The 10,993-nt window shown below is 39.2% G+C and overlaps 1 non-coding gene across 1 annotated transcript; it reads right to left on the bottom strand.

The window, feature by feature from the left end:
- Nucleotides 1-1,828: 1,828 nt before the first annotated feature.
- On the bottom strand, nt 1,829-1,935 carry LOC113002513 (small nucleolar RNA R71). Its single transcript, XR_003268067.1, has one exon. It is a non-coding gene; the product is annotated as a small nucleolar RNA R71 (small nucleolar RNA).
- Between the last annotated feature and the right edge of the window lie 9,058 nt (nt 1,936-10,993).

Below are 10,993 nucleotides of genomic sequence, written 5' to 3'. Positions count from 1 at the left end.
GACGAAGGGCTAACTGGTGTATGTGTTGCCTAATCACGTATTGACAACCCTAAGTTGATTTTCGCTTAGTAAATTGAAATAGGGTTGGATTAAGTGGTTAACTGTCAGGGACGAATTCTCCATAACCCAGGATAAGAGAATGGCTTCTGAATCAGAGGAAACAACCCATTTTTAATATTAGTAGTTTCGTATTCTAGTTTACTTGTTCTGTCCTTTAAATCACAAAACAAACAAACCCCCCCAATCGTTACTGTTACTGCAAGTGTATTATGAACATTTGGTTTATCATTACTCGTTGGGAAACGACCTAGGATCACTTCCTAGTTACTGCATTTTCATGTTTATTTGATTCAGGTACGGCCTCGATCAAATTTGGCGCCGTTGCCGGGGAACAGTGTCCAAAGGTTCATAATAGCTAGCGTTGTGTGTTTAATTCCTTCATTTTTTATGTTTAATTGTTAGTATTGTGTTAGTATGTGTGTTAGTGTTGTTTAATGTCCTGGTATTTTGTTTAGTGTGTGTTCTGTTTCAGTTTTCCTATTAAGCGTTTCCCCTGTTTCAGTTTTGGGTGTTTTGCTGTGATTAGTGTTTTGCGACGGACTTAGCGACCACTTTTGCTTGCGACAAAATAGAGTAGTAGTAGAAATCATGTAGCGACGGATTTTAGCGACCACCCATGCTGAATTATTTTGGATTTTTTGTTTTTGTAGCCAGGGTTGTTATTTTTGGCTGAATTTTTTTGTGGTAACTTCTTTCAGTACATATTTCGTGGCAAAAATAGCTAGAGCCTTTAGTTTGGTCAGATTTGAAAGTTTAAAAAAAGTAGCAAATTTTGTGTTTGTCAAAACTTCAAACGGCCATAACTTTTGCTCCGGTTATCAGAATCGCTATTATTATATATGTATTTGGGGTAGAAAAAATTTCCTACGCCGTGGAAGCCCGCCGTAGGCCGGCTAAGGTCTCCATCGTCCAAAAATAGTGATTCTGTCAAAAGTTTTTTATTTTTCAAATTTTATTCACTTATTTTTCTTAACCTGTCATTTTTAGCTTCCATAGTTAGACTTTGAATTTTTGCCTGAAATTTTTTGTGCTATCTTCTCATCATTTTATAAGGTTTCTCACAAAATTTCAAGTCATTTGGATATCATTTAAGGGTAGCTGTAGTTCAAACCTACACCTTAATTTACATGACAAGGCAACTAGTTGTGCATGCTGAATGTAGTGTATGACTAGAGGCAATCCATCTGACTTACAACCCTTTGATCCTGAGATAGATAGGACATTTCATAGATTAGTTAGGCATCATTTTATACCTTTTGATCATCCTGAGCATTCCATTATTGGTGAATCTGTGCATTCTGTTATTGGTGATTTTGAACATCCTGATTTTGAGCATTATAATTTTGAGCATTCTGATTCTGAGCATTTTGATTTTGAACATTCTGAGAACATGGCACAACCTCCACCCCGTGAGAGGACTCTAAGGGAAATGGTTGCACCTGATTTCACCTACGAAAGCTTGTGCATCCAATACCCTGATGAGGATGTCCCATATGTTCTTAAAACTGGATTGATTCATTTGCTTCCAAAGTTTCATGGCCTTGCAGGTGAAGACTCGCACAAACATTTGAAGGAATTTCATATTGTCTGCTCCACCATGAAACCCCCAGATGTCCAAGAGGATCATATATTTCTGAAGGCTTTTCCTCATTCTTTAGAGGGAGTGGCAAAGGACTGGCTGTATTACCTTGCTCCAAGGTCCATCACGAGCTGGGATGACCTTAAGAGAGTATTCTTAGAAAACTTTTTCCCTGCTTCCAGGACCACAACCATCAGGAAAGATATCTCAGGTATTAGACAACTCAATGGAGAGAGCCTATATGAATACTGGGAGAGATTTAAAAAACTATGTGCCAGTTGCCCTCACCATCAGATTTCAGAGCAACTGCTTCTCCAATATTTTTATGAAGGACTCAGTAATATGGAGAGAAGTATGATAGATGCTGCCAGTGGTGGAGCCCTTGGAGACATGACTTCTGTTGAAGCCAGAAATTTAATTGAGAAGATGGCTTCCAACTCCCAGGAGTTTAGCGCCAGAAATGATGCTATAGTCATTAGAGGAGTGCATGAGGTAGCTACAAACTCAGCTGCATCATCTGAAACTAAGAAGCTTGAAGGCAAACTGGATGCATTGGTTAACTTGGTAACCCAGCTGGCCTTGAACAAGAAATTTGTACCTGCCGCAAGGGTCTGTGGTTTGTGCTCCTCTGCTGACCACCATACAGACCTTTGCCCTTCCATGCAGCAACCTGGAGCAATTGAGCAGCCCAAAGCTTATGCTGCAAACATTTACAATAGATCTCCTCAACCTCAGCAGCAAAATCAACCACAACTGAACAATTATGACCTCTCCAGCAATAGATACAACCCTGGATGGAGGAATCACCCTAATCTCAGATGGTCTAGCCTTCAGCAACAACAACAACAGCCTGCTCCTTCCTTCCAAAATGTTGCTGGCCCAAGCAGACCATACATTCCTCCACCAATCCAACAACAACAACAGCCCCAGAAACAACCAACAGTTGAGGCTCCTCCACAACCTTCCCTCGAAGAACTTGTGAGGCAAATGACCTTGCAGAACATTCAATTTCAACAAGAGATCAGAGACTCCATTTTGAGCTTAACCAATCAGATGGGACAATTGGCTACACAATTAAATCAACAACAGTCCCAGAATTCTGACAAGCTGCCTTCTCATTCTGTCCAAAATTCCAAAAATGTCAGTGCCATTTCATTGAGGTTGGGAAAGCAGTGTCAAGGACCTCAACCCGTAGCACCTTCCTCATCTGCAAATGAACCTGCTAAACTTCACTCTACTCCAGAAAAAGGTGATGACAAAAATTTACCTAACAATTTCTGTGCAGGTGAATCTTCCACTAGTAATTCTAATTTGCAGAAGCAGCACATCCCTCCTCTTCCATTCCCTCCAAGAGCAGTTTCCAACAAAAAAATGGAAGAGGCAGAGAAAGAGATCTTGGAAACATTTAGAAAAGTAGAGGTGAACATACCTCTGCTGGATGCAATAAAGCAAATTCCAAGATATGCTAAATTCTTGAAGGAGCTATGCACTAATAAGCGGAAGCTTAAAGGAAGTGAACGAATTAGCATGGGCAGAAATGTCTCCGCATTGATTGGTAAATCTGTTCCCCAAATTCCTGAAAAATGTAAAGATCCAGGTACATTCAGCATACCTTGTATTATAGGGAAGAGTAAGTTTGACAATGCCATGCTAGATTTAGGAGCTTCTGTTAGTGTCATGCCTCTGTCTATTTTTAATTCTCTATCTCTAGGTCCCTTGTAGTCAACTGATGTGGTAATTCATTTAGCTAATAGAACTGTTTCCTATCCTGTTGGTTTCATAGAAGATGTCTCAGTTAGAGTTGGTGAACTTATTTTCGCTGTTGATTTTTATATTTTGAATATGGAAGATGGATTTTCTCAAGGATCAGTTCCCATCATTCTAGGCAGACCCTTTATGAAAACTTCTAGAACTAAGATAGATGTTTATGCAGGCACACTATCCATGGAGTTTGGTGATATAACTGTTCATTTTAATATTCTGGATGCTATGAAATACCCATCTGAAGATCTTTATGTATTTCGTGCTGAAATAATTGACGATGTTGTTGGTGAATACATGACTGATCTTTACTCTAATCTGCATGCCTCTCACTCTTCATGCATTGAGTCTGAAATTGTACTTGATCATATGTCTGAATTTGATGCTGAAAGTGAATCTGAAAGTGATATTGATTGCATGTCTGGTGGTGGTGTTTTACCTCTCGAGATTGATTTTATAGGGTCAGATAAGACTAACCATGTTTCAGGAAGTACACATACCTCTGACTTTCATTATGAGGTACAGGCTGAGAAACCATCTCCTTCTACCACTATCCAGCCGACCACACCAGAATTGAAGCCTCTACCATCAAATTTAAAATACGCTTACTTGGATGATAGCAAAAGTTTTCCAGTGATTATATCTGCCTCCCTTGCTGATGAGCAAGAGGAGAAGTTGTTGTCTATTCTCAAGAAACATAAGAAGGCTATAGGCTGGACCCTGGCGGACATTCCTAGTATTAGCCCATCCACATGTATGCATCGAATAAATTTAGAGGATGGAGCTAAGCCAGTAAGACAGCCACAGAGAAGACTCAACCCGATGATTCTTGATGTAGTGAAGAAGGAGATAACCAAGCTTTTGCAAGCTGGAATCATTTATCCCATCTCCGACAGCCAATGGGTGAGTCCCGTCCAGGTAGTCCCGAAGAAGACCGGCCTCACAGTGATAAAAAATGAGAAGGAGGAGCTGATTCCTACTCGGGTGCAGAACAGTTGGAGAGTCTGCATTGACTATAGGAGGCTGAACCAGGTTACCAAAAAGGACCATTTTCCCCTGCCATTCATTGACCAGATGCTTGAATGCCTGGCAGGTAAATCTCACTACTGTTTCCTTGATGGTTTTTCTGGTTATATGCAAATTACTATTGCTCCTGAGGATCAGGAAAAGACCACATTCACCTGCCCCTTCGGCACTTTTGCCTATAGGAGGATGCCTTTCGGCCTGTGCAATGCCCCTGGTACCTTCCAACGATGCATGATTAGTATTTTCAGTGATTTCTTAGAAAATTGCATAGAGGTGTTTATGGATGATTTCACTGTGTATGGATCCTCTTTTGATTGTTGTTTGGATAGTTTGGAAAAAGTTTTGAATAGATGTATTGAAACTAACCTTGTTCTAAATTTTGAAAAATGTCATTTTATGGTTGAGCAAGGTATAGTTTTAGGCCACATTATTTCCAATAAGGGTATTGAAGTAGATCCTGCAAAAATTTCTGTTATTGCACAATTGCCTTACCCCTCTTATGTGCGAGAGGTGCGATCTTTTCTTGGTCATGCAGGATTCTACAGGCGCTTTATAAGGGATTTTAGCAAAGTAGCCCTTCCACTGTCCAACTTGTTGCAAAAGGAGGTGGAGTTTGACTTTAATGACAGATGCAAAGAGGCTTTTGATTGCCTCAAAAGAGCGCTGACTACCACCCCCATCATCCAGGCACCCGATTGGACAGCCCCTTTTGAGCTTATGTGTGATGCATCAAATTATGCATTGGGGGCTGTCCTTGCTCAGAAAATTGATAAATTGCCCAGGGTGATATAATATGCTTCTAGGACTTTAGATGCTGCCCAAGCGAATTATACTACTACTGAGAAGGAGCTTCTAGCCATAGTTTTTGCTCTTGAAAAATTTCGATCTTATTTGCTTGGTACCCACATTATTGTTTATATTGACCATGCAGCTCTAAAGTACTTGTTGAAGAAGGCTGATTCTAAGCCTAGGTTGATCCGATGGATGCTCTAGCTCCAAGAGTTTGACTTGGAGATCCATGATAGGAGCGGAGCACATAATTTAGTTGCTAATCATTTGAGTCGGATCGAACTTGTAACGGATGCGGATTCACCCATTCGGGATGATTTCCCGGATGATCATTTGTATATAGTGTATAGTATTTCTGACTCTCTTTCTACTCCCTGGTTTGCCAACATTGTCAATTATTTAGTTGCTTATGTTTTTCCTCCCTTAGCATCTAAGGCCCAAAAAGATAAAATTAAAAGTGATGCTAAGCATTTTATTTGGGATGACCCCTACTTGTGGAAATTGTGCAGTGATCAGGTCATTAGACGGTGCATTCCAGATCATGAGACTTACTCAGTCCTGCAGTTCTGTCATTCTTCCGCACCGGGAGGTCATCTGGGTGTTCAAAGGACAGCTCGCAAGGTGCTTGATTGTGGTTTTTATTGGCCCACCATCTTTAAAGATGCGTGGAAGATCTGCAGCACTTGTGAGCAGTGTCAGAGAGCAGGAAATACACTTACATGGCGACAACAAATGCCTTAGCAACCTATGCTATTCTGTGAGGTGTTTGATGTCTGGGGTATAGATTTTCATGGGCCCTTTTCCTGTCTCTTTTGGTTATGTTTACATTCTCCTTGCTGTTGATTATGTTTCAAAATGGGTGGAAGCCAAACCCACTAGAACTAATGATGCTAAAGTTGTTGCAGATTTTGTCAGGTCTAATCTGTTTTGCAGGTTTGGAGTACCTAAAGCAATTGTTAGTGATCAAGGAACCCATTTTTGCAACAGAACAATGCATGCCCTGCTTAAAAAGTACGGGGTTGTACACAGGGTATCCACACCATACCACCCCCAGACCAATGGACAGGCAAAAATTTATAACAGGGAGATCAAGAGAATTTTAGAGAAGATTGTGCAGCCAAGCAGGAAAGATTGGAGTACCAGGCTTGATGATGCTCTCTGGGCCCATCAGACTGCCTACAAAGCACCCATAGGAATTTATCCTTATCGGGTTGTCTTTGGAAAGGCATGTCATCTTCCAGTGGAAATTGAGCACAAAGCATACTGGGCAGTGAAGACTTGCAACTTCTCTATGGATCAAGCTGGTGAGGAAAGAAAGTTGCAACTGAGTGAGTTAGATGAAATCCACCTAGAAGCCTACGAGAATGCCAAGTTCTACAAAGAAAAGACCAAGAAGTTCCATGATAGCATGATAGTTAAGAAGGACTTCATGGTTGGGCAAAAAGTGTTATTGTATAATTCTAGGCTCAGACTCATGAGTGGTAAGTTGAGGTCTAAGTGGATTGGTCCTTTTGTTGTTACTAATGTTTTTCCTTATGGTACAGTTGAGATCAAAAGCGACTCCACAAACAAGAGCTTCAAGGTCAATGGACATCGACTTAAGCCATTCCTCACGAACCCTTCTTTAGTGGACGTAGTGGTGGAGGAGACTTCCTTACTCCACCCTACTCTTCCTCCACCATGACTTAGGGAGTTTTTTCTTTTCCTATCTCCTTCTTTGCTTTTATTACACTTGTCCAATTCTATTTAATGATTTAATTGTTTTTAATCTTTTAATTGTGCTACATTGAGGACAATGTGTTGTTTAAGTATGGGGGGAGTGTTCTTTGGTTTTGCAAGTTTTGTTGGTTTTGTTAATTTGTTAGTTGTGTTAATTTGTTAATGTTGTTAGTTTCGTCGGATTTCTAGTTTAATATTTTGGGTCAATTCTGTGTGCATGTACGACTTTGCATGTTTTTCTTTGAATTATAGGATATGTTCAAGAAACGGGTAATTGTTTTGAAAATAAAAGTTCTTGACATTTTGTGACTTGAAATCCTTGATTCTCCTCAACATGTCATGATAGTTTTGAAAGCTCAATTTGAAAGTGATGAGTTTACCTTTGTGAGGATTTGAGCCATCCATCATCATAATCATTTGGTGTGTTTTGCCCCATTGATTGCTTGCACAATAGCCTTGGCTTGATTCTTGTTGATGCTTCCTAATTCACTTGCATATTTGGAAATGATTGAGGCAATTTTGTTCTCATAAGCTTCTAGCCAAATGGACTTACCTTGAATTAATTCCTTTGATAGCCCTTTTTGAGCCTTGTTTTCCTTTCCTTGTTTTGAAGCTCACTACAAGCCTTAAATGAAAAACCACGATATCACCATATCCTTAAGGAATTTTGGAGCTTTGGAATTGTTTTGGGAATAAGTGTGGGGGTTTTTGTTTCATTGGATAACATGTTTTGTTGGCTATGCTTCATGATGTATTTTGGGCCATACTTGATGTACATTGTATATTGGTTAAATGTTGGACATGCTTAATGAGATGATGTTTCTCAAAGGCTACGTACGTAAAAAAAAAATCGAAAAAGAAAAAGAAAAGCAATAAAGTTGAGTGAATAAGATCTTAAATGACAAAAGAATGATGAGACTCTTGGTTCTACTCTTTATGTTTAAATTTTATCTTTACTTCTTTTTATTTTCTTATTTTTTTCTTAATATGCACTTATTCCCCATTGCTCCTCTATTCCTTTGGGATTCAGCCACTTATTCCATATTTTTCCATACCTTGTCCTTGGCCCCATTACAACCTTAAAAGACCTTTTGATCCTCATGTGCTTGTGTTTATGGGTTGACTTTCAATTTTAGAATCTTACCAAGTTTATGTGGTCTTTGTTTTCATGGGTGCTTTGAGGGTAAATAGTAGCCTAGACACTTGAGAGATAGAGTGTATATCTTGTGAGGCTTTATCACTTTTCATTCTTGAGTTGATTAACTATTTTGCCATGATTGGGTTGCTTGGATGATTTTCATGAATGTCTTGACTTTTCGGATCTCCTTATGTTAGATGTTACCCATCCCTTTCATTCATTGATGTTCATTGAGAAATATGTGAATGTTTTTGTTTGTCTCTCTTTGATATCCTTGGATTTTGTTCTTTGTTTCATTTTGCCCAGGAGTGCAAAAGGCTAAGTATGGGGGGTTTTGATGTGCCATCATTTTCTTCTATTTTCTAAACCCTTTTTGCACCATTTTTATTACTGATTGGTCTTAATTGTCAATTAATTAGGCAGTTTTATTATTTGGGCTCATTTAGCTAATTTGATGTTTTTAATGTAATTTCAGGAATTAATGAAACATTGGGCTTAATCCGGATTTTGGTTGTGGACTTGAAGATAGCAAATAAAGCAGCGCTTACCTTAGTTAATTTCTAATTAGGAAATTTCGCAATTTTATGTGGTTCAGTGTTTATTTCGTTTTGGGCCAGAGTATTGTAATAAGGCCCAGTGACTTTGAGTGACTCTTTTTTTTTAAATAGCAGCCTTGGGATTCGCGCAAGGCTATTCTGTCATGTTATTCATTATTCAGAGCTTTGTTTAGGTTTTTACGTTTTTCTCTGCTTGAATGCTACTGTTTCGTTCTTAATGCAATTTTCCATTTTCTGCTTCAAATTACAATTTCGTTCTTGTTTCTTCTTCTACTTTCATTTACATTTCTGCTTCATTTACGTTTCTATTTCATTTACGTTTCTGCTTTTAGTTTCATTTGTGTTTTTTGTTTGAATCTATGGAAGGCTAGATTTTCTGGTGTTGTTTCCCTTTGAGGACGAAGCCCAACTCTCTTTGAGGTTTTGTTTATAATGTGGCTTCCTGGCAGTTTCCCCTTCATCAGTTAACCCAAATTCGTGAACATTAGTCAGTGCACGCTTCGTGTTCACTCTGAGCCTAACTTGCGTTCATGGACGAAGGGCTAACTGGTGTATGTGTTGCCTAATCACGTATTGACAACCCTAAGTTGATTTTCGCTTAGTAAATTGAAATAGGGTTGGATTAAGTGGTTAACTGTCAGGGACGAATTCTCCATAACCCAGGATAAGAGAATGGCTTCTGAATCAGAGGAAATAACCCATTTTTAATATTAGTAGTTTCCTATTCCAGTTTACTTGTTCTGTCCTTTAAATCACAAAACAAACAAACCCCCCCAATCGTTACTGTTACTGCAAGTGTATTGTGAACATTTGGTTTATCATTGCTCGTTGGGAAACGACCTAGGATCACTTCCTAGTTGCTGCATTTTCATGTTTATTTGATTCGGGTACGACCTCGATCAGTCATGCACAAAATTTCCACACCTTACCACCCCCAAACTCATGGGTAGGCTGAGATTTCAAACAGGGAGATAATAAAGATCTTGGAGAAGATTGTGCAGTCGAACAAAAAGGATTGGAGCACTAGGCTGGATGATGCTTTTTGGGTGCATAGGACTGCCTACAAAGCACCCGTAGGAATGTCTCCTTATCGGGTTGTCTTTGGCAAGGCATGTCATCTTCCTGTAGAGATAGAGCATAAAGCCTATTGGGCTGTAAAGACCCGCAACTTCTCTATTGATCAGGCTGGAGAGGAAAGGAAGTTGCAACTAAGTGAGCTAGATGAGATTCGTTTAGAAGCCTATGAGATTTCTAAATTCTACAAGAAGAAGACCAAGAATTTCCATAACAGCCTGATAGCTAAGGACTTCGTGGTTGGATAGAAAGTTTTATTGTATAACTCTAGGCTCGGACTTATGAGTGGTAAGTTGAGGTCAAAGTGGATTGGTCCTTTTGTGGTGACTAATGTTTTTCCTTATGGTACAGTTGAGATCAAAAGTGAGTCCCTAGATAAGATCTTCAAGGTCAATGGACACCGGCTAAAACCATTCCTCACAAATCTCTCCTTAGTGGATGTAGTGGTGGAGGAGACCTCCTTATTTCACCCTACTTTTCTTCCGCCATGACTTAGGGAGTTTTCTTTTTCTATCTCCTTCTTTACTTTTATTGCACTTGTTCAAATTTATTGATTGTTTTGATTGTTCTTGATCTTATTATTGTGCTACATTGAGGATAATGTGTTGTTTAAGTGTGAGGAGGTGGGGGAGATTGTTCTTTAATTTTGTTGGGTATTCTAGTTTTAATTTTATTAGGTGTTTTCTAGGTTAAATTTGTTATTTTGGTTTTATGTTTTGTGTACAACATTGCATGTTCCTCTTTGAATTTTGGGTTATGTACAGGTAATGGGTAATTGTTTTTGAAATAAGAGTCTCTTGGCATTTTGTGAATTGAAACCCTTGTTTTTCGCTACATGTCAAGTTAGTTTTGAAAGTTCGAATTGAAAGTGATAGATTTACCCTTGGTGAGAATTTGAGCCATCATCATCTATTTTACTCGGTGTGTTTTGCCCCATTGATTGCTTGCACAATAGCCTTGGCTTGAATCTTGTTGATACTTCTTGCTTCACATGCATGTTGGGAGATGATTTAGGCATTTTGTTCTTATAAGCCTCTAGCCAAATGAGCCTACCTTGAATTAATTCCTTTGATATCCCCTTTGAGCCTATGTTCCCCTTTCTTTGTTTTGAAGCTCATTACAAGCCTTAAGTGAAAAACCATGATTTCATCCTACCCTTAAGAAATTTTGGAGCTTTGGAATTGTTTTGGGAATAAGTCTGAGGGCGGGGGGGGGGGGGGGGGGGGGGTTTTTTCCCTGGGTGGACAATTTTTTTTTTGGGCCCGCTTGGAGAAGTTTTCCCTTTTTGGC

This window comes from Glycine max, chromosome 8, assembly GCF_000004515.6.
Source record: "Glycine max cultivar Williams 82 chromosome 8, Glycine_max_v4.0, whole genome shotgun sequence".
Lineage (NCBI taxonomy): Eukaryota > Viridiplantae > Streptophyta > Magnoliopsida > Fabales > Fabaceae > Glycine > Glycine max.
This window is presented reverse-complemented; position numbering and strand designations above follow the sequence as displayed.